At 35.2% G+C, this 25,553-nt stretch overlaps 1 long non-coding RNA gene across 2 annotated transcripts in view; it reads left to right on the forward strand.

Annotated features, from left to right (window-relative positions):
* Nucleotides 1-25,553, forward strand: part of LOC143246607 (uncharacterized) — a 50,203-nt gene that overhangs the window by 19,524 nt on the left and 5,126 nt on the right. For both annotated transcript variants that reach the window (XR_013026069.1, XR_013026068.1), the window contains exons 2-4: nt 6,161-6,343; nt 15,293-15,388; nt 15,787-16,227. This is a non-coding gene — a long non-coding RNA (uncharacterized LOC143246607). The remainder of the gene's footprint in view (nt 1-6,160; nt 6,344-15,292; nt 15,389-15,786; nt 16,228-25,553) is intronic.

Genomic DNA, 25,553 nt, shown 5'->3' on the forward strand with positions numbered 1-25,553 from the left:
TGCCTTCCTTCTAGTCTCACACTACTAAATTAGGGAAAGCTTGCTCAGATGGCTCTCGTGTAGCTTTGTGCGAAATTCCGAAAACAAACAAACGAAACAAGCTACGCATTGGACTATTATGCCATGCCCGCCACAGTTATCGAAACCCGGTTTCTACCGTTGTATGCCCGCAGATAAACTTTTTATTACGAGAAGGATACAATGGATAATTTTATTATTTTCTTCAAAGATTCTTTTTAATCTTCGGTGAAAATCAGTTTGATATTTTTTAACTGGAACTTTAAGCACGGCAGATGTATGTTTGAGAACTATATTGGACTGCAACGGTCAAAGATACGACGTTTTAGGCTTCTATATTGAGGCCTTTTTCAGATCTTAGCAGACCTAACGGCAGATAGTAGGCTTGCGAACATTAATGTACTTCACCTGCCTGTTGAAAGAAAATAAGGCCTTCGTCTTTTCTTTAAAAAGGCCATAGCAGTCCATTAAACTAACTGGTTTGAGATTTAGTTAAAAAACAAATAAATTGGTTCTATAATTTTTTATCCCCAGCTGGGACATCGTTAAGTCTAAAATCAGGAGTTCGATTCCCTTCTGATAGCCCATTGTGGCTTTTCTATAAGAAAAACACATAAACACTCACTATAAGCCTTCTTACACTTTATATTCATTGTTACGTTTTGTTACTCTATCTTTCGTATTGGTTTATGCAAGCACATTTCTTCAGACAAATTGATTAGAACTATTATACTTATTATGACTCGATATTTTAAACATTGGCGACTGTAGCAATCTGAACATTTTCTATTTTACCTCTATCCTCTGTTTTTTCTATCTTTAAGCTGGTACTAAAAAAATTGCAGAATTGTCCAATTATACGTTTAAATTTCACCGTGTGTGTGTTTTTCTTATAGCAAAGCCACATTAGGCTATCTGCTGAGTCCAGCGAGGGAAATCGAACCGCTGATTTTAGCGTTGTAAATCCGTAAACACACCGCTGTACCAGCGGAGAGCATCTTCGCTCTGAGAAATATCCTAGAAATATGTATTAAAACTTCCCTGAGATGTTTTATCAAAAACTTAATTAACAAACAAGCACGAAAACATAAACTAGGATAAATTAATTAAAAGTTATTGTTTTTTCTTTTCGACTCAAACTTCACAGAAACATACAAGTGTAAGTGTATTTGTATGAAAATATTTGAAATTATTTACTTAAAGAAAAAGTAAGTTCGTGTTTATTCGAGGAAGCCAAGTTTTGGGCGCGTTTATTCTCCCAAAACAAATATAGAAAATTCGTTCAACCAATACTTTCTTTTCAAGAAATCATGTTACGTCCGCCAGTCTGCGCGTTCGGTGCGCGTGTGTGTTTCTTATAGCAGAGCCACATCGGGCTATCTGTCGAGTCTACCGAGGATAACCGAACCCCTGATTTTAGCGTTGTAAATCCGCAGACATATCGTTGTACCAGCAGAGGGCGTGCTCGTTTGGACTTAACCTTCAACCAATTAAAAAAAAACAACACTTTACCTTAATAAGCGCATAAACAAGTTACTATCAAATTTCACTGGATACAGAACTGTTTGATTTTTCAAATCGAAAACGTCTGAATACTTTGGTTTCTAGGTTACAATCCATTTACAAGTACATAAATTACTGATCTTAAATTCTAGTTTAAAAAAGGAAATTATATATTTATTAGAGAAAGATTTCTTCATCAGCTTGCCATTAGTATAAACCTTACAATATTATTAAATAAATTACAAAGCACAGCGAAAATGTAAAACTCCATCTGCGTTCCTAATCACAATATCTAATTCAATTCGTGCAATGATGTCTTATGAAAAATGAACTAATCCTCTTGTGACAGTAAATGGAATTATGTACGGATTTAAAACTTTGAAAGGGCAATTATAACCACATTGTCAGTTTACCCACTGCGCAAAATTTACTTGAAATTTATATGAATATGCGATCGAAGTGAACTTATCTCTGGTAATTCAATTGCATTTTTTGCCTTAAGTGGAAATGAAAGCTTTGTTGTAATTAAGTTAGAAAATATTTGAAACAGAGTACAAAGGGCATTGTGTACACTGAATAAATATATATTGTATAGAAGAAAGGAAAACACGCATGTCATTACATGTTCATTGGAGCTTAGAAAAAAGAAAGCTTACAAATTCGAATAAACGAAATAAATTATAGTCAGATTAATGACGAAACGTTGGCTCATAAAGATTTTTTTCTAGAAGTAATAAGTGGCACCAGATACCTTCACACTGTACAATTAAAGTTATAGACAAAATAATGATGAAACGTTGGCTCATAAAGATTTTTTTTCTAGAAGTAATGAGTGACACCAGGTACCTTCAAACTGTACAATTAAAGTTATAGACAAATTAATGATGAAACGTTGGTTCATAAAGATTTTTTTTCTAGAAGTAATAAGTGACACCAGGTACCTTCAAACTGTACAATTAAAGTTATAGACAAATTAATGATGAAACGTTGGCTCATAAAGATTTTTTTCTAGAAGTAATAAGTGAACCAGATACCTTCAAACTGTACAATTAAAGTTATAGACAAATTAATGACGAAACGTTGGCTCATAAAGATTTTTTTTCTAGAAGTAATAAGTGACACCAGGTACCTTCAAACTGTACAATTAAAGTTATAGACAAATTAATGATGAAACGTTGGCTCATAAAGATTTTTTTTCTAGAAGTAATAAATGACACCAGGTACCTTCAAACTGTACAATTAAAGTTATAGACAAAATAATGACGAAGCGCAAAGTTTTTTATGGTTTTAACGTAATTAATTGATTTACCTATTAGTGAAATTCTCAGCTTCAAAAACTTTCATGTCGTAGTGTTTTTTCTATTTATAAACCTTATTGTTCTTTGAAGCTATAAGTATCTTTTGTGTATTTGTTTTGAGAATCTTGCACGAAGATAAACAAAATATACATACCCATAGTCGTCCCTAAATTGAACTGAGGGACTAAAGTGAAGGGCAGCTCGATCGAAAATTTGGTAATGTAGGTTTCGTTGTTTCTTGTTAAGCACAAAGCTATACGTCAGGTGTTCCATGCTGTGCCCACCACTAGTTTGTTTGTTTTGTTTGTTTTTCAATTTCGCACAAAGCTACTCGAGGGTTATCTGTGCTAGCCGTCCCTAATTTAGAAGTGTAAGACTAGAGGGAAGGCAGCTAGTCATCACCACCCACCGCCAACTCTTGGGCTACTCTTTTATCAACGAATAGTGGAATTGATCGTCACATTATAATGTCCCCACGGCTGAAAGTGCGAGCATGTTTGGTGTGACTGGGATGCGAACCCGCGACCCTCCACCACTAGTATCAAACCCTGTTTTAAGTAAGTGTGAATCCACAGACTTGCCGCTAAACCTCTATACCTTCGTGTGAATAGCGTTTACTTTAATGATAAAACATGATGTAAGTAAAATATACACATATTAAATGTTTATCCACGCATTCATATCACTCAATATGGGGAAGCATAACACGACATTGTTACAAAAGCTTAGTAGCGACTGCTTTAGTAACAGACTATCCTGGTAGCTAAAGTCCTAAATTCGTAATTTGCGGGTCGAAGACTCGAATTCTGTCACGGAACCTGCTCCCTCTTTCAACCGTGGGGGGCGTTATAATGCGACGGTCAGTCTCACTATTCGTTAGTAAAAAAAGTAGCCCAAGAGTTGACGCAGGGAGGGGACAACTAGTTGTCCAATCTTCAGTTTATCGCTTGAATATTGATGACGGTTAGTGTACATAAAACCCCTCACGTAGCTTTGCGAGAACTTTGACAAACAAGCAGTTGTAACAGATAGTTTCTATGCGTAGTTATATTAACAGCTCATTCACGTTTTCAGTGATTCCAGTGTTTGAACTCTGCGAGCACTAAGAAGGTGCAAAATTGGAAAAAGAACAAAAAAACATGCATGTTATAGTTTAAAAGGCTCGTTTTACTTTCAATCTTGCCCCCCGCTAGTACAGCGGTATGTCTCCGGATTTACAACACTAAAATTAGGGGTTCGATTCCTCTCGGTGGGCTGAGCAGATAGCCCTTTGTGGCTTTGCTATAAGAAAAACACACACTTTTAATGTTGTGATTATTTATGAAGTGACCTATTCTTTAAGAGTTAACCGTTAGTTGTGTAACATGCCACGTGTAAGTAGGATAAAGAAAGCTTACCTTTTAAGAAGTAAGTGTTAACTTTGTGGTAGACAGGTTTTAGTTCATAACATAAACACTGTTACCGGTGGCAGGGCGTAACTGTCGTTAAGCCTCTTGCGTAGGTTTATGCCTGGCGAAAGGATATTAATTAATCTTGAATACTCGTTAATAACATAAGAAAAAGTCAATTACTTCTGCTTCATTGAAAGATTTATAAAAGCATACCGCAGAAATATGTAAGCCTCAGAATGACTAATAACTTCAAAGGATTTCGCTAGATGGTCCTACATCCGCTTCCCTCACAGCCCTAGTTTTTATTGTGTGCGAGTTTTTTGCCTTCTACGCTGTTGAAGGACAATTAGTTTTACAGTGTAGGATAACATTACAAAATAACAAAAACAGTATATCATATTGCCTGTGAAACGTGAAATATCTCCAGCTAGTCTTAAGGCACTTCTAGTATCAAGTTCTTCCAGAACCTAAGTAACTTGAAACAGTAATTAACTGGAAAACAAACTAAACTTTTTAACTAGTTAGTTTCCACTCTTACAAAACTGCTTCCCTTTTACGAAAACCTGGAGTACTTTTAACCAGATTTACACGATATTTTTGGTTCATTTCGAAAAGAATAAAAATTTCTCGAGTGGCATTAGATTACAGAGTATTGATTATTCAATCACGTTGAAATGCGATAGAACCAGTAGTTGTACGATTAATATTATAGATATATAATGTAATTATATATAGACGTATATATTACGTATATATATATATACGTAAGTTTCTTACGTATTCAGAAATATATTATGCACAAAGTATTCAACACATTTTAATGAAAAACTATCTTTTAAAAAAATCACATAATTTTAAGGCTACATAATTTATGAAAAGCCCCTTCCCATGTGACATAGCGGTATGTCTGCGGTCTCACACTGCTATAAACTGACTTTCGACACCCGTTAGGAGCAGAGCATCTATAGCCCATTTTATAGATGTGTGGGTAATTCCAAACAAAGGTATTTTTGGAAGAAAAAAAATTACGAGGAATTTTAAAAATATTTTGTGCATTTTTATCAGCACTTTGTGATATATTTATTGACTCACACTTTTTTATACATGTATCCAAATAGTGGTTGATTCAAGTTTACCTAAAAATATGTTCTAGCACGTTTATTTTTTTAGTTTTTTTTTTAATTTCGCGCAAAGCTACTCGAGGGCTATCTGCGCTAGCAGTGTAAGACTAGAGGGAAGGAAGCTAGTCATCACCACCCACCGCCAACTCTTGGGCTACTTTTTACCAACGAATAGTGGGATTGACTGTAACATTATAACGCCCCTACGGCTGAAAGGGCGAGCATGTTTTGGTGCGACCGGGAATCAAACCCACGACCCTCGAGTTACGAGTTGAACGCCTTATCACGCTTGGCCATGCCGGGCCCTCTAGCACGTTTAAATTGTCTATTTTTACCTTTAAACCCAAAGGAATAAACAACGTTTTAACCTACATTTCAAGATAATCTACTACATTATCATACCCAGGTGGTTAAGGCATTGGACTCAAAATCCGAGGGTTACTGGTTCGAATTCCCTTCACGCCAAACATACTCACACTTTCAGCCGTGGGGACGTTCTAATGTTACGTTCTATTCTACTGTCCGTTGGTATAAGAGTAACCCAAGAGTTGGCGGTGGGTGATGATGACTAGCTGCCTTTCCTCAAATCTAACACTGCTAAATTAGTGACGGCCAGCGCAAATAACCTTCGTGCAGCTTTGGGCGAAATTCAAAACAAACCAGACCAATACTACATTATTTGTGTTTAATGTGAACAATGTGCCAACATAGTAACGTTTATTTTTATTATTCAGCTCATTATGGAACGTTAACTTGAAAGGATATATTTTACTTGTAATTCCTAGTGGTATCAGTTTTCTAACCTATTTCTTATTTCCTTCTTCTTCAGAAAAAAGTACATTTCCACAGCTGACTGCAGACAGTGAACAGATGTCGGGTTAGATATGAGGCGTTATGATCTCGAGCACCTATATTTTCCTGGAGGTAATAAAATCCTGGCATAAACAGTCCAACTATTTTCTCTGTCTTCGTCTCCACAAGTGGATAACTTTGCTGTTTGACATTTTGTTGGGTATGTTGGCAGCGAACTAACGGTCATGCTTTCGCTTCACACGCACTTATTCACAATAGCATATTAACTGCGAATTCATTTCATTGAATTATAGCTTTAATTTATGAACCGTTTACGAATTCATGCGTCAAAGTTTTGAACTAGGGTGCATTGCTGTGTCACACATTCACTCAGAGCGTGATTAAGTGCACTTGATTTCTTAATCATCTCCAACTTTGGATGTGTTTTTAGTTCGAAAGAGAAAGATACTGTAAAATACCCTTACAGGAGTATTCCTAACAGGACCGCGCTAAGATTAAATGTTATTCTACATTTTTCTTTACAATGATACAAGTGAGCTGTTTTTTTTTTTTTAAATAGATAATAAAGTAGCAGTAGGGAATATAAATCTTAATATTTTTAGAGTTCTAATGATATAACAATTCGTCGGTTATTTTGACGTTAATATTTGAGGGCAATCGCTTTTGAAAAATTAGATATAAAAACCATTAGAAAATATCCATTTTGCCTTCTGAACATTTTGATTTTAATAATATAAATGTGATTTCGATGATATGAAAGGACTTTTTCTTAAAAAACGATATTATTATTTCTATACAAATATACAAGAAAATGAATATTTTGTAAGTGAGCAAAAACATTGTTATTACTATTAGAGAACTCCTGCTAGTACAGCGGTAAGTCTACGGATTTACAACGCTAAAATCAGGAGTTTGATTCCCCTCGGTGGGCTCAGCAGATAGCCAGAGGTGGCTTTGTTATAAGAAAATACACACATATTATTAGTGGCTTTGTTATAAGAAAATACACACATATTATTAGTGGCTTTGTTATATGAAAATACACACATATTATTAGTGTCTTTGTTATAAGAAAATACACATATATTATTAGTGACTTTGTTATAAAAAATACACACATATTATTAGTGTCTTTGTTATAAGAAAATACACACATATTATAAGTGACTTTGTTATAAGAAAATACACACATATTATTAGTGACTTTGTTATAAGAAAATACACATATATTATTAGTGTCTTTGTTATAAGAAAATACACATATATTATTAGAGACAATATGAGAAAATTAATTGAAATTTCAAGGCTCATTTCTGTGGTCACCTAGACGTCGATTAACTACACCAAAAATAACATCTAGGATTTCTAGGTCCATACATCACATTAAATATCTTTAATAGCAATATTATACGTTCTAACATAAAATAATGTTGTGATCTACATATTAATCATGAGTCAAGATGTTGATATGTTTTATGAAAAAGCTGGATTTGTTACATCTAATACATGTTTAACACACGAGAAATTTATTACTGACGTATGATTAAGAACTATAGAATTAACACGAGAGCTTGAACTAGTTCAGGGTGAATTAGCTGGTGAGGGAATTTGATCTAGTCAGGGTAAGATAGATTTTTTATGAGAGCTTAATCTAGTCAGAATGAGATAATTTGTATAAGAGCTTGACTTAGTCAGAATTAGATAGTCTGTATAAGAGCTTGACTTAGTCAGAATTAGATAGTTTGTATAAGAGCTTCACCTAGTCAGAATGAGATAATTTGTATAAGAGCTTGACTTAGTCAGAATTAGATAGTCTGTATAAGAGCTTGACTTAGTCAGAATTAGATAGTTTGTATAAGAGCTTCACCTAGTCAGAATGAGATAATTTGTATAAGAGCTTCACCTAGTCAGAATAAGACATTTGAAAAGTGAATTTGATCTGAGCAAGATGAGATATTCTTCATGAGAACGAGTCAGGATCAGTTAGTTTGTATGAGATAGTTGGTAAGAGAAGAGAATGCGAAATAGTCAATCAGAACTTATTAGAAAGAAAAAGAGACATACATTCAGATTGTGTTATATAAAATGTATCAATCAAATCTTTATCTATATATATATATATAGACGTTTCTCACTACACCAAACTTCAATCTGTTTTACGAGTCAACATCAAGACAACGAGTTCTGCCGCGGATGTCTTGAAGTTACACGCTAGTAAACAATATACTGAGCCGCAACTGGTAGCTAAGGTCGCCATCTACAGATCATCGTTATGACTATAATAAAATAATTATAACGAAACAGAAGGAGCAAACTATAAGTGACGTCACATTAAATTATATTTATGTTAATTTATATCAATGCTAATGCTAATTTAATTTATGCTAATTTATATATTTATGTTAATTTATATCTATGCTAATTTAATTTATGCTAATTTATATATTTATGTTAATTTATATCTATACTAATTTAATTTATGCTAATTTATATCCACGTTAATTTAATTTACGTTGTTTTTTAATTATGTCCATTTACATTCATGTTAGGGTGAAACAACAATTTGCTCGGCATGGCCAGGTGGTTAAGGCACTCTATTCGTTATTCGAGGGTCGCGGGTTGAAATCCCGTCAAACCAATCGTAATCGCCCTTTAAGCCGTGGGGGCGTATAATGTTACGGTCAATCCCACTATTCGTTGGTAAAAGAGTAGCCCAAGAGTTGGCGGTGGATGGTGATGAGTAGTTGCCTTCCTTCTAGTCTTACACTGCTAAATTAGGGACGTATTATCAATCATTCTTCGTCACGTGCAGATTTTTCACAAAACGTCACATGTACTTTTGCAAAAGTGAATCATTTTCATTGAAATCTGGTCAAATTTTGTTATGCCTAAAATGTTGACAACCACGGGCTGTAGATTTCTCTAGACCAATCGCGACGTGAGAGCCTTATCGATCGTTCCAGAACTCAAACATAACAAACACGGTAATAAAAAAACGAAATAATAATTTGATCTGAGTAAACGTTTTTTGTTTCTAATTTGTAAAAATCTGTTTACATGATAGAAAAGAAACAGAAATATAATTTTTCGAAATCTGCATAGTTAAATTATGGAAACTCCGTTACTAAAACCAAAACACATTTTGAGAGGAGTTAATTTAAATGACTGTCCCACGCTAGTACAGCGGTAAGTCTACGGAATTACAAGGTTATAATCAGGGGTTCGATTCCCCTCGCTAGACTCAGCAGATAGCCCAGTGTGGCTTTCCTATAAGAAAACGCCCACCCATCTACCCATTTAAATGACTTACGAACAAAATTTCTAATTTAAATTTATCTAGTAACTTTAGATTGTTTTAGTAGAAATGTAAACACCAATCATTATACATCGAAAATATTTGTTTTTTTTATCGATTTTTTTAGCAAAAAGCTACGAAAGAGGTCTATTTAAACGTAACTCTCTCTCATTTTCACCTGACGGCTAGACTGAAGGAAAGCACGTAGTCAACGTTTAGCGCATCCGCGGACCAGAGTGCGAAGCGTTTCGTGTGTGTGTTGTTAAGGGGACGCGAGCCGTGAACCCTCGGATTTGTAACACAAGCACATTAATCAGGAGGCCACACCTTGACAATCTTAAGACGTAATTGTGATTAACATAGAAATAATCTAACAGTCAATTTCATGGGAATAAGTACGCTTTAGGGCTAATGTAGCGCGTTAGTTAATCAAAAGGGTGAATACTTCTAAGCTTATTGTTTAAGAAAGTTGTTATATCACGTGTTTTTCGTTAACAGATTAAAAATGAATAAACATTGCGCGTGTTTCGTTCAATCAAGAAAGAAGTGTGACAAACCGTAACTGTGGTAACCTACATTTTCGAGTATTTTGTCGCGTATTAATAATAGCGTGGAAGTTTTCAGCATCACGGGGCAATCTAAGTGTCACGTTTATCTGGAAACAGTTTTATCTTGTCAAATGAACCATTGATAAAAAGTCTCTAGCATTAGAGGATTTTGAAAGAGAAATTAAAGAATTTGTCATTTGAGTTTGATTTATCTAAAAGGGGGTGGAGCAGCTCAGGGGCTTATGATTGCCATAGAGACGAACTGTCACTTTATTATCTATTTATCCTGAATAATGAGGACTACATAAATACCTTACGATCCAAAGTATCCAGCTCCGATTTCCAGTTAGAGAGGGAAAGCTCATTTATTTATATCTCGCTTCCATGTGCACTTTAAATAATGGTCCGACACGGCCAGATGGGCTAGGGCACTCGACTCGTCATTCGAAGGTCGCAGGTTCGAATCCCCGTCACACCAAACATGCTCGCCCTTTCAGCCGTGGGGGCGTTATAATGTGACGGTCAATCCCACTATTCGTTGATCAAAGAGCAGCCCAAGAGTTAGCGGTGGGTGGTGATGACTAGCTGCCTTCCCTCTAGTCCTACACTGCTAAATTAGGGACGGCTAGCACAGATAGCCCTCGTATAGTTTTGCGCGAAATTCAAACAAATCTGCACATTTTCATCACGGGGTCGTTAAAGTCTTGAAGCCAGCCAAATATTTTAACGATTTTGAGCATTGCTGTTTACAGTTTTATGATACTTGAAAGTCATCTTCTTAATGAAAATAACTTATTTCTGTTTCTTTATTCACGTTTCGTTTTCTTCGAATGTGACATCTGCAAAACTGTATTTAATACGAGCCTTCGCTGTAAATTTAAAATGTAAAATAAAATCGCAAAATTCGTGAAGCCTGTTGTATGTAAAATTACATTATTATGTTATTCAAAGTGATTTTTCGTGTTTCCATAATAAAATGAATTTATCTCATGATGGGTTTCCGTTAATAGTCGGTATTGATGGAACTAATAACGCATAACAAGAAGTGTTAAGAGATATTCGTGTATTCGTAAACCAACGAAACAGTCATGTACATGAATGTAACTCATCCAGTGTTTCACCTATACCTCGAAGTACTGAAATATACAATAGTAGATGGCAAGTTAATGTCGTTGTCTTGTTTAATTTTCTAATTCATTTGTACAATGGATTGAAGTGCAGAGAACTGAGGGTTTAGAACAAGGAAACGTGATAATAGAAGCTTGAAAGGCCCTGGAAGTATGTATAAATAATATTTTAAGAAATAGAAATAAATAGCAAAAAAAAAATACAAAGGTTTCAGTCTGCCCTACTTTGCCGTTAAGAACAATAAAATGTAGATTTTTTTGAAAACTAAATTGAACTCTTTCTGAAGATGTATTTCCAAAGACGTTCATCTGAAAGTACGCTACTGTAGACCAATTTGTATTCCCAGAAAGTAAAAATTTCATATTCAGTATAAAGTAATTCGGACGTTGGTGTGTTTCTGAAGTTTATAAGACTAAAACAGAGTAGAAGAAAAGTAGATTTAAAGAAATCGAATGTGAAAGACTTTGTGTGTTTTAGAATAGTTTAGGGTTAGACGTGCCCTAGTTTTGATGTAGAGCTGTAAACCCTTTCGTAATCTTTTACCATTTTCTAGTAATGATTGAAACAAGAAACTAAAGTTCATCTGAGGTTCGATTCTTGCAGAGCTTCATACTGCCTGGTCTTATAAAATATATTTTTCAACTATTATAATCTATGAATAATTGTAGTTCATGTGAGGTTTGATTCTTACAGCATTAGGCTGCCTAGTCTTATAAAAATAGTTTTCAATTGTTGTAGCCTATGAATAATTGTAGTTTATGTGAGGTTCGATTCTTACAGCATTATACTGCCTAGTCTTAAAATAAAATAGTTTTCATCTATTATAACCTATGAATAGCTGTTATGTATAGTAAAATTAGCAACGTTGTCACTAACGTTTCATGCGGATAGCTACTTTATTAAACACTCAGTCAACAGCAGAAGTAGTCTGTGAAACATAAATATATCCTGACTTTTCACAGATTCAGACAATCTGTTCTATCATCTCGCTGTTTAAAGAAAGCCCCAAGTCTCTTTACAACCGTTTTTATTTTGGGCCAACTTTCCTGATTTCCTGCTTCCATTTTTTTATTTTTTGTTCTCTCGCTGGTATTCGCGTCCTTTATCAATCACTGTACTGGGGCCTCTGGATGTTTTTCTTTGTTTCGCCGCTATCACTCAATTCTCGTAATTTCTTTTTGCCCTATTTCGGAATAACGCATTCACTGAACAAAGGGGTTTAGGCTCTGATGATTCGCTGAATCTACGTGACACTCTTTAGGTTTTCTAAGCCTAATTATTATTTTTTATTCTTGCACACCCACGTTTTCAGAATATTTCTTCAACACAGTTCTTGAGAGTATGAATTCTTCTGATTACAAATCACACTTTGCTATCAATAGTACTATAAGTGGCTCGGCATGGCCCAGTGGGTTAAGGCGTTCGATTCGTAATCAGAGGGTCGCGGGTTCGAATCCCTGTCGCACCAAACATGTTCGACTTTTTAGCCGTGGGGACATTATAACGTTTCGGTCAATCCCACTATTCGTTAGTAAAAGAGTAGCCCAATAATTGGCAGTGGGTGGTGATGACTAACTGCCTTCCCTCTTGTCTTGCACTGCTAAATTAAGGACGGCAAGCGCAGATAGCCCTCGAGTAGCTTTGCGCGAAATTCAAAATAAACAAACAAGTACTAGAAGCTGACAGGTTCATGTTAAGCCACTTATCTCTCCTGGTACCGCACGTGCTGTTTGTACGATCCTGAGCTAAGAACCACTCTTAGCCATCGCTACTGTAAACCCTTTAGCTCGCGTTAAGACTCATGTTTCTCCACGTTCTGCACATTGCTAAACTTACAGGTGGCACCCTTCTCTTTGTTTGTTCAAACTGTAGAAAATAATATTGAAATTTGTTTGTCCTTATAGTTAGCCACTTTTGAAAGTGAACTCTTTAACTTTTCTCTTATTTAACCACGTTCTTTTCAGTGCGTCAAAGTTTTAATCAACGGCAATGCCTCCTAAACTATAACCACTATATTATTCGAAATGTGTTTACTAGTTTGACCATTCAAGATAAGGAACAGTGAAACCTAATTTCTTGAGGCATACTTCGCTGTTTCATATGAAACTATGACTTTAACTCAATATTCGCAAGGAGATTCTTTTCATCACAAAAATTGCCTTGTAGTAACTTCTCAAAACCTATTCACATTCAATAAACTGCGTTTTTATTTAGAACCACGAGGTCGATTATGTAAATAAATAAGTAAAGATATGAAACTAACTGCATATGCATATTGAAGAACGTTTGATATTAAAATTACTTTCAGGTTTGAAACACTGGCTTGAATGATTCACAGGTTGTATATTGTGGGAATATATTACAGAAAACTTGTACCAGGATTTCAATCCTCTGGCTTATCTGGTCTGATTAGTATAGCGTAACAATCTAGTAATTAATATTACACTTGTATTCACAATCTTTCAATAAGTCTATAACAATCCAAGTTAATTTTATGTAATACATTTCTACTGTTCTAACTGTATTACACTTTTTAGTGATTTATTTTTACAGCTACACCTGGTTGAAACAAAATTTATTTCTATAGCTACACCTAATTAATGTAAGGTGTATTTCTGTAAGTACACCTGATTGATGTAAGGTCTATTTCTATAGCTACACCTAGTTAAAGTAAAAATTTTTTCTATAGCTACACCTAGTTAAAGTAAGATTTATTTCTATAGTTACACCTGGTTAAAGTAAGATTTTTTTCTATAGCTACACCTGGTTAAAGTAAGATTTTTTTCTATAGCTACACCTAGTTAAAGTAAGATTTATTTCTATAGTTACACCTGGTTAAAGTAAGATTTTTTTTCTATAGCTACACCTGGTTAAAGTAAGATTTATTTCTTTTGCTACACCTAGTTAAAGTAAGATTTATTTCTATAGTTACACCTGGTTAAAGTAAAATTTATTTCTGTAGCTACACCTGGTTAATGTAAGATTTATTTCTATAGTTACACCTGGTTAAAGTAAGATTTTTTTCTATAGCTACACCTGGTTAAAGTAAGATTTATTTCTGTAGCTACACCTGATTAAAGTAAGATTTATTTATATAGCTGCGCCTGCTTGATACAAGGTTTATTTCTATAGTTACACCTGGTTAAAGTAAGATTTATTTCTGTAGCTACACCTGGTTAAAGTAAGATTTTTTTCTATAGCTACACCTGGTTAAAGTAAGATTTTTTTCTATAGCTACACCAGGTTAATGTAAGGTTTATCTCTATAATTATACCTGGTTAATGTAAGGTTTATCTCTATAGTTATACCTGGTTAATGTAAGATTTATCTCTATAGTTATACCTGGTTAATGTAAGGTTTATCTCTATAGTTATACCTGGTTAATGTAAGGTTTATCTCTATAGTTATACCAGGTTAATGTAAGGTTTATATCTATAGTTATACCTGGTTAATGTAAGGTTTATCTCTATAGTTATACCTGGTTAATGTAAGGTTTATCTCTATAGTTATACCTGGTTAATGTAAGGTTTATCTCTATAGTTATACCTGGTTAATGTAAGGTTTATCTCTATAGTTATACCTGGTTAATGTAAGGTTTATCTCTATAGTTATACCTGGTTAATGTAAGGTTTATCTCTATAGTTATACCAGGTTAATGTAATGTTTATCTCTATAGTTATACCAGGTTAATGTAATGTTTATCTCTATAGTTATACCTGGTTAATGTAAGGTTTATCTCTATAGTTATACCTGGTTAATGTAAGGTTTATCTCTATAGTTATACCTGGTTAATGTAAGGTTTATCTCTATAGTTATACCTGGTTAATGTAAGGTTTATCTCTATAGTTATACCAGGTTAATGTAATGTTTATCTCTATAGTTATACCTGGTTAATGTAAGGTTTATCTCTATAGTTATACCAGGTTAATGTAATGTTTATCTCTATAGTTATACCTGGTTAATGTAAGGTTTATCTCTATAGTTATACCAGGTTAATGTAATGTTTATCTCTATAGTTATACCTGGTTAATGTAAGGTTTATCTCTATAGTTATACCTGGTTAATGTAAGGTTTATCTCTATAGTTATACCAGGTTAATGTAATGTTTATCTCTATAGTTATACCTGGTTAATGTAAGGTTTATAATATATATATATTTTTATACTTTCCTTTCTAGATTTAAGAGTCTTGCGATACCCCAACGTTTTCTTGAATCGTCCATGTCTTTCGAAAACTTCCCATTCAACGGTGAAGCACAGAGATATGCCCGAACGTAATTATCTTCCTACAACTCCACTTCTCTATCCTACACCACAATATCAAGTTTATGTTTAGAAAATTAGCATCTGAGTTTTACAGCACGTGGTTTATATACAATGTTTTAGAAGATTTGGAGAAATGACTCAGCATTTGTTAGGGGCTTGGATAACGTAACTTATGTCGAATATCGTTTGTATGATCTTAATGTATGATTATTTATATGAATAACTCAACAAACACTTTCTTTACGAGTCTCCATTTAAAACATTTTACTTTTTACCTCTGTCTATCTAACGAGAATCAATTATGTCTTCCTTCGCTAAAAATACAAAATATATATCAGTATCAAAGCTATTTACTTTAGTGACAAAAAATCCAATTATATTTGTGTTTTTTTTTCATTCACGCTAGTGCAGCCGTGAAGAGAACGCCTCGTGCCACTGCGGGTCTCGAGTCCTCCCTCCTTTCGAGTGAGCTCAGCCCATGCACGTGCTTTCCTATGACTTCAGTCAAAGCTCTGCGGTCGATGGAAGATCGAGCGTCAGGCTTATGTGAAGACGCTTAGCCCTAAGATTACACCAGTACTGTCGGCTAAACAGCAGGCCTTTCCGTCGACTTCTCAGCTTCCTCAAATATACTTCTTGAAAAAAAAAAAAAAAAAACTTCTGATTGAGTTGGATGTAATATACCCAAAGCGTGAGCGCCTTTTATTGTGTATGAACCTGTAAGTGATAGTTAAAGGTAGGCGGACTGTTTTTTTTTTTAAATACGTATCCTAAGACAGCAAGAAACTGCCTCGAGTTATTATGAATATTATTGAATGACCGGAAGATTTACGAATTCAAAGTAAAGGTAAGTTTATTCCTATTTCAATTACTGAATAGAACATTTGCCATCTTATTTCATAAGAGAAATTTAGTACTGAATATGGGAATGAAAACTTGCACACAAGTTTCTAGTAACCTTCCTCTTTATCAGCAACTACAGCCAAATATCAATCAATTCCTGCGGGCTTAGATCACTAAAAACCGGATTTCGATACCCCTGATGGGCAGAGCACAGATAGCCCATTGTGTATTTCTGTGAGTAACTTCAATCAAACTTATGTCTCGAAGATTTCAACTAGTATGATGACATTTTAACTATATCACAAATGTTTATTAAAGTCGTAAGTATATCAAGAGCTCACTTAAGTCACGACACATAACCACTGATAGCCCACATATCACAATTAAGATGTTAATGCGTTGTTAATATTATGATTGTGAATGGTAGCTGTGTTACTGTTAAATATTCCATTTACCTACTATAATTATCTGACATTTGATGCATTGAAGCCAAGTAATCAACTGATATATGATGGATATAAGTCTGATAAATCACTTGCTAGCTGGTCCATTTTGTTCATTTTCTATGTTGTTGTCTGATTTATTCCATTTGAAACAAATATTCCTCTCTTACTTGGACTGTTTCAGTTAAATCCATTACCCCCTATTTCTGATCTATTTCAACTCAGTGCGGTGAACCATTGATACACGGTTGATGTAGTTTCATCCTATTGCACCATTTTAGTTTTTTAGTTCGTTTAAGTTCGGTAATCTCCGTGTTTTTCAGTCTCCACTCGAGTATTTTCGTATCGGAGGTTTCATCAATACCCCGCTGTAACTATTAGCTGTTTCATTCAGAGACCGACTGTTTCCTTGAGATGAAACATAACTAAATGTGCATTTTGTAAACAGCTCAAAAGATTCCAGGGACGTTATTGTATTGTATTGGTTTAATACCCCAAATGATGTTATTTTGGCTAGAATTTAATTGTGTTGTTTTAAATAATCGTAAGTTAGTTCAAGCGATAAGGTTTGTTCATCTGTTTTAAGTAGTTTATTCAAATGCGGAGTTTCTGATGTATTTGAGTGTCAGTAGAAAGAGAGATTACCCAACTCACTCTCATGAACTACTGAAGGAGGCAGGAGTTAGGAATTTTATTAAGATATAAACAACAAATACGGAACACTATACGGCTTTTAACAGTTCTCGGAAAACGTGGGATCTCAGCACGAGTCAGTTAAAGATTTAAAACCAGCTGTACCCTTTGGGCGTTAGTTGCTGAAATATTCACAGAGCTTTGACAAAAAAAATCGGATAGTGGTTAGTGGGTTTTCAACTGATCAGAACCGTGGTTGCATCGAGGCCTTTGAATCCTGTCACCAACTAAGATTCTGAAGAAAAAATTTATAACCAAAGGCCTAAACTGTACTGTTTGTCAGGTTACTGGGTTGGGTTAAAAAAAAACAACTGTAGCGAAGATAGGTTTGTGGTCACAGTTGTTGTGGTTGTAAGGTTTAGCTCAATCTTCGGTTTCTGACACAGACATTAAGACCACACCCATGTATTCCTCTATTGTGAAAACAATAAATATTGGATAAGAGACGGGAGAGACATGGTTTAGTGCACGAATCCAATACAGATTGAAGACATATGGACGAAGATGTTTGGTAGTTTAACCTTGCTAGCATCTTATACAACACCTGAGTTCTTTCCTTATAAAACACCTGTCTAATATCTCATAAACACAGCCGTTACTAATTTTGAGTTTCTCACCAAAAGGAGGGCAACTGACCGGTAACGCCCACCGCCTATAAAACTAATTCTAACTGAACAACGAGTTTGGCTTTAGCTTTTATACAACATTTACGTATGAAGGATATGAAGGACGTTCAGTAATATATTGTAAGCTCAATTCCTTCCCACTGTTGTTTTGTAAGCTATTCTGTGAGTTTTCGAAAGGCCCAGCATGGCCAGGTGGTTAGGGGGCTCGACTCATAATCTAAGAGTCGTGGGTTAGAATCCCAGTCACACAAAACTTACTCGTCCTTTCAGCCGTGGGGGCGTTATAATCTGACGGTCAATTCCACTATTCGTTGGTAAAAGAATAGCTCAATAGTTGACAGTGGGTGGTGATGACTAGTTGTCTTCGCTCTTACACTTCTAAAGTAGGGACGGCTAGCGCAGATAGTCCTTGTATAGCTTTGCGCCAAGTTTAAGAACAAATAGTTCTAAAAGGCAACTTAAATTGTAATTAAGAACACAGTCAACCTAAATGTTCTGATCTGAGCCAAGTGTTTCGTCAACCTGGTCTGAGCCAAGTATTTCGATTGCGTCTGTATACAGGGTGGAACCATAGCCACCTCAGACAATTTTACGAAATGTGTTCGAAGTACTGTCCTTGTGATTCGAGAAAAACGTTTGGATTCATGTGTCTCAAGACGGCTGGTATGGGTATTAAAACTTTTATTAAAATAAAGTAGAGAACAAAACTTCGACCTTCTTAGGTCATCTTCAGGTTGACAAAAACTGTTGTTCTCTACTTTATTTTAATAAAAGATCTAATATCCATACCAGACTTCTTGAGATACATTTTTACTTCAAGTAGGTTTCTCGTCATCACGAAGATTGGATTCGCTCAACCTTCTCGTACTTTGACAACGCCATGTTCAGTTACATATCTGAAATTAAAACAAACCGCAAATTTCTTATGGTACCGGACTTTCGTACACCATGTATTTATGTATATATGACTAAATACAAATAAATGTAATACCTTATGATTTTGCAAGGTTCACGAAATCGAACTAACTCATTGTGACTGTTGGCTAGGACTAAATTGCTTTCCTTAAAATTTTTTATTTTTACTTTGTTCATTCAAAGCTTGCTATTAGGTAATACCTGTTTTGTTCTTCCTGCCGTACTTTGATTTGATTAGAAACACGACTGTGAGGTATTTGGGTTTCAGAGACAAACGTGTTGAAACCACATTTGAGAAAAAGTCGAATTCGTGCACACGTTGATAGCACCTGTTTACAGTTATATTTGGAACCACTCTCACACTAGGAGGTTTCTCACATTTATATAGAGCCCGTGAGTTCCTTCTTACATTTAGAAAACAAAATAAATTATAACTGAAAATGAAACAATGAGATTGTGTATATGTTTGGGAACATACAAGTTGAAATAGATTAATTTCTTTAATAACAATCCTTAAGAGACTTAAGAAATAAACAGAAATGGGTTCAAAAAGTAATATAAACAGAATCTTAATTTATAATCAATTTTTTATCTGTATTACAATTACGACCGAACATTTTATTATAGAGATAAAAGGTTCATGCAACATATATGTAATAATTACATGAGAATGCGGTAAAAGTCTTTAAATTATATTTCAAAGCTAGTAATTTTTTAACATTTTACTTTGTTTTTCCAAAGCCCGATGTCTTCAAGGATTTTTGTATTCGTTTTATTATGGAATTCTTGTCACTTTTGTGTTATTCTTAATGATATGATTGTCATCTTTGTGTGTGTGTTTTCTTATAGCAAAGCCATATCGGGCTATCTCCTGACTACACAGAGGGGAATCGAACCTCTTATTTTGGCGTTGTCGCTTCGTAGACTTATCGATTTGCCAGCCGGAGATCGCCTTTATATTCATTTTCTTATAGTATGATAGTCATTTTTTGCATTCATTTTTAAAAGTATAATTATAACTTTTTTGTATTTGCCCCAGGGCACAGTGGTATGTCTGTGGACACATACCACCAGAAACCGGGTTTCGATACCCGTGATGGATAGAACGCAAATAGCCATTGTGGAGCTTCAATGTGAACAAACGAACTTATGTGTTCATTCTCTTATGGTACGCTTATTCGCTTTCCTTTTCTTATGGTTCGTGCTAAAATAAATGTGTTTATTTACACAAATCTTATGGCAAAGTTTGAAACGTTGTGTTGGTGTTTTTAGTGGAAAACACGTTTTACTGTTGAAAGAATATTTACTTTAAAAAGTACAAACCGTTAGTCAGATTTTGTTACGTCCAGAAAATTCTAAGAGTTAGCTCTTTATTGACTTAACACATTTTCGGTTAAATTTGTCTTTTCTGTGTGATGAGACAAACTATTGTTTCCACAAACTTGTTAAAACAGAATAACATAAAGTATTTAATCGTAGATTAGGTTTATGCTATTTTTCCTTTGATATCTTTTGTTTTTATTATTTCTATATCGGCAACGGGTCCAGCATGGCCAGGTGGGTTAAGGAGCTCAATTCGTAATCTGAGGATCGCGGGTTCGAATCCCCGTGGCACCAAATATGCTCGTCATTTCAGCCGGGGGGGGGAGTTATTATGTACTGACAATCCCACTCTTCGTTGGTAAAAGAGTAGCCCAGGAGTTGGCGGTAAGTAGTGATAACTAGCTGCCTTTCTTCCTTCTAGTTTTACACTGCTAAATTAGGGACGGCTAGCCCAGATGGCCCTCGTGTAGATTTGCGCGAAATTTAAAAAAAACAACAAATAAACAAACATTACTCTTAAGACCTTAGGCCTACTTCGTATTGGTTAAATAAATAATGCTGACTCCAGAATTTTGTGCTTTCCTAAACGTTTATTAATAAATAGGCTTCCGTGGCTACAAAATAAAAAATTCATTATGAAATAACACATGTGGACTAACACATTTTATTAAAATATATGGATACCTTGTAGAGAAAAAAAAATCGATTCATAATCTGCGAGTTGTAGGATCAAACCCGTTGCCGAATATATTCACCCTTTTAGCTGTGGGGGGATTGTAATGTGACGGTAAATCTCGCTCTTCGTTGGAAAAAGAGCAGCCCTGAAGTTGACGGCTAGTAGTGATGACTACATTTCCTCTGGTTTATCACTAGGAAATTAGAGGCCGCTAGTTCAGTTTGCTCTCGTGTAAATTCAACAAACAAACAAAACATTCGAAATGTTATTGTTGATTATTACATGAATGTTTTAAAAGAAGTTCGTAGTTGTAATAAAAAGATGTTCCCTGCAACATTTGCTCAGTGTATATCTGCGAACTTATAACTCTAGAAACTGGGCAGAGCAAATATAGCCCAGTGTACAGCTTCATGTTTAATTCCAAACAAGAAAAGAAATACTAACTCAGATTTACACAAAACGCTACTTAATAAATTAAATAGGTCAGTGATCAGTGACTAATGTAGAAGTGAAATCTTTGAATAAATAAGAACAGAAACATTCATTGAAAATCGTTTAACCTGTTCAGTGCCGTAGACGAGATAACTCGTCCAAGCTGATCGGTTACACAGTGCCACGAACGAGTTAATTCTTTCTTAATAATACCTAACTTCAACACTAGATGTCAGCACCATACATGCATCTAACCTACTTACAAATTGTTTCACTTTCGATCCAAAATGGCGTCACGAAAAAAGTTACAAAATGTAGAAGCATTAGAGTTGTATTGTTACAGCTGAAATATTTGGCAGTCAACAGGTTATATATAAAAATATTGATTATATTTTTAATTTTTGTTTCGTTAAACTATATTCAAAATTAACTCGAATTTAAGACAACTTGTTTAATTTTGAAATTAAAAGAAGTCTTTCAATAGCACAGTGGTGTGTCTGCAGAATCACATCACGAGAAAGCAGATTTCGATACCAGTGGTGGGCAGAACACAGATAGCTACTTGTGTAGTTTTATCTTTAATTCCTAATTAAAATAATTTTAATTATTTAATTTATATTAAATAAGTTTAATATTTTTCTTGTTTTTTTTTTTACGAGAGCTATCTGGGCTAGCCATCCATAATTTAGCAGTGTAAGACTCGAGGGAAGGCAGGTAGTCATCACCACCCACCGCTAACTATTGGGCTATTCTTTTATAAACGAGTAGTGGGATTGGCTGTCACATTATAACGCTCCCATAGCGTAATGTGCTAGCATGTTTGGTGCGGCCAGGATTCGAACCCGCGACCCTTAGATTACGAGACGAACGCCTTAACACGCATTATTTCTTTTTTGTTTTTTGTTTTTTTGTTTTACTTTCCACGATTAGACTAATTTCTGTGTTTGTGGTTTGTAATAGCTCGTACACGAATAAATATTAACCGAATCGCATAATGCGTAAAGTAAGATGGCTTTTGATAAGCTATGTTTAACTTAATATCGTTAAGTTAATAAAAATGGTCGATGTTATCCAAAAATTAAGAAATCTTCAAAGGGTTTGAAGATTTCGAAATAAAAGCCACTTCTGGTAAAGTAAACATATAAAAAACAGTAATCTTGTTGAATGGTTAACTTTTGGCTCATCTACCGAAGCTGGAAATTATTACAAGTCCTTGTAATAACATAACCACTTTCTAAACCATGTGTTAGAATACGTCCTCTTTTTTATGTCGTACTTGACTGAGTTTTAGTGTGACGATGGTGCTCAGGTTGGTATATGTGTTCGTACGCCATTCATTGCTATTAAACTGTGGGAGAGCCATGGAAAACAGAGAAGGAAGAAATCGGAAGCCTTTTATAGAGGGTATATGGATTCTGTTGATATAACTTGAATATTGATTATGCACTAAAAGAAGCTAATATATCTCGCAGTTTTTGATATACAACTTTCCTGCTTGCAAGTTTTGATAAGAACTGTTGGATCACATAGGCAATGAAAATTTATTCGGTCATTTTAATTTTATAACCTATTGCTTTGATATATCACTTCACGTACTGTTGTATTTATGTTTCATGGTATTTATTTGATCAGTAAGTAAAAACTGAATACTTTCCGCAGCAGCTGGTTTTGGATCTCGGCAAAATTGTTTGTTTGTTTTTGAATTTCGCACAAAGCTACTCGAGGGCTATCTGTGCTAGCCGTCCCTAATTTAGCAGTGTAAGACTAGAGGGAAGGCAACTAGTCATCACCACCCACCGCCAAATCTTGGGCTACTCTTTTACCAACGAATAGTGGAATTGACCGTAACATTATAACGCCCCACGGCTGAAAGGTCTGTATTGACCTATATTAGTCTTTCAGCCGATGTAAGACATTAAACCTATATTCGTCTTTCAGCCGATGTCAGACATTAAACCTATATCAGTCTTCCAGCCGATGTCAGACATTAAACCTATATCAGTCTTCCAGCCGACATCAGACATTAAACCTATACCAGTCTTCCAGCCGATATCAGACGTTAAACCTGTATTAGTCTTCCAGCCGATATCAGACATTAAACCTATATCAGTCTTCCAGCCGATGTCAGACATTAAACCTATATTAATGTTCCACCCGATATCAGACATTAAACCTATATCAGTCTTCCAGCCGATATCAGACATTAAACCTATACCAGTCTTCCAGCCGATATCAGACGTTAAACCTGTATTGGTTCTTCAGCTGATATCCTCTATTCTTATGTATTAAAATAATTAAAAGAAGGGTCAAATTTCAATTACCGGTATAATTAAGTTCGGGTCAGTTACACACACTAAAATAATTAAAAGAAAGATCAAGTTTCAATTAACAGTATAATTAAACGACTGGTTAGTTCTACGCATTAAAATAATTAAGTGAGGGGTGGTAGGTATTATAAGTTACGTATTACTATTTCAAATAGCCGGAAATTTAAATTTAAAAGTTAATAAAATGTTCTAATTTACGATAATTTATTTGCCGACAAAACTGATACACACAATTTTGTTTGTTAACACAAATACAATCAGTGTCTACTTTATTAGTTACACTTGCTCTTTAACGCAAACAGCGAATCATGTGGCTGCAACTCCATATACACTGCTGGCCAAAACCTTAAAGCCAATGAGCATAAAGAAAAGATATGCATTTTGTGTTGTTAGACTCAACCACTTATTGTAGTAGAGCTTCGAAAGATGAAAATAAGAAAAGATAAAAAAAAAAATTTTAGCATTTAATAGGGAAAATATGAACACTATGAAATTAGTCTAAATACTAGCTGCTCAAAAGTTTAAGACCATACTGAAACGAAGCGTTAATCGGTAAACACGTAACGAAATTTAGTCACTTGTGTTCAAGCATTAGCGTTGTCAACATCTTCCACTGACATATCCTGTGTTACATTGGGTGAAAACACGGTAAAAAGTTGACAGAGTTTGAACGTGGCAGAATTGTTGAGCTGTAGAAGCAAGGTCTCTCTCAACGAGCTATCGTGATTGAGTCTAACATCGCAAAATGCATATTTTTTTCTTTATGTTCACTGGCCTGAAGTCTTTGGCCAGCAGTGTACAAAGCATGCAGACATGGTGAAGAGGTTCAGTTGTTGTTTGACCAGACATTAGAATTTAGAATGAGGAAAATACGGGATCTAAGCTATTTGTGACCATAGAATGATATTGGTGCCAGACGTGGGTGGTTCCAGCGCTCTGGAAACTGCTAGCCTCCTGGAATTTTCATCTTTAGAGTTTACAGAGAATGGTACGTAAAACAAAAACATCCAGTGACCGGTAGCTCTAGTCGACAACACCTTTTTATTAAGAGAAGTCAGATGAGAATGAACAGACTCGTTGAAGCTGACAGAAAGGCCACAAATACTCAAATAACCAGTCTTCACAACCGTGGTGTGAAAAGGGCATCTCTGAACGCACAAGGTGTCGAACCTTAAAGCAGATGGGCTAAAGCAGCAGAAGACTGCGCTAAGAATAGGAAGATGAGTCTATAGTGGACACGAGATCACCAAAACTGGACGGCTGAAGATTGGAAGAATGTCGTCTGGTCTGACGAATCTCGATTTCTGCTGCGACATTTGGGGTAGGACCCCCTCTTTGCCCCCCCAAAAAGCCTGAATTATTCGCGACATGTATTCGACAAAGTGCTGAAAATATTCCCTCGGGATTTGGGCCCATGCTGACTCGATAGAATCACTCAGTTTATGCAAATTTGTCTGCCACACATTCATGCTGCCAAACTCCCGTTCCTCTTTATCCCAAAGGCTCTTCTTTGGATTGAGATCTGGAGACTGTGCAAGCCATTGGAGTACATTGAAGTCACTGTCATGCTCGTGGAACCAACTTGAGATGATGCGTGCTTTGTGACATAGCGCATTATCCTGCTGGAAGTAACCATTGGAAAACGTGTAGACTGTGGTCATAAAAGGATGCACCTTATCAGCAACAATGACTGTGACATTCAGCTAGTATTAAGGATCCTAATGGTGCCAAGAAAATATTCCTCACGCCATTACACCACCAGCAACAGCTTGTACCATTGACACAAAGTAGGATGGATCAATAGATTCATGCTGTTTATGCCACATTCTGACCATACCATTTGCATGTCGCAGCAGAAATCGATATTCGTCAGACCAGGCGAAGTTTATCCAATC

The sequence above is a fragment of the Tachypleus tridentatus genome, chromosome 3 (genome assembly GCF_004210375.1).
Source record: "Tachypleus tridentatus isolate NWPU-2018 chromosome 3, ASM421037v1, whole genome shotgun sequence".
Taxonomy (NCBI): domain Eukaryota; kingdom Metazoa; phylum Arthropoda; class Merostomata; order Xiphosura; family Limulidae; genus Tachypleus; species Tachypleus tridentatus.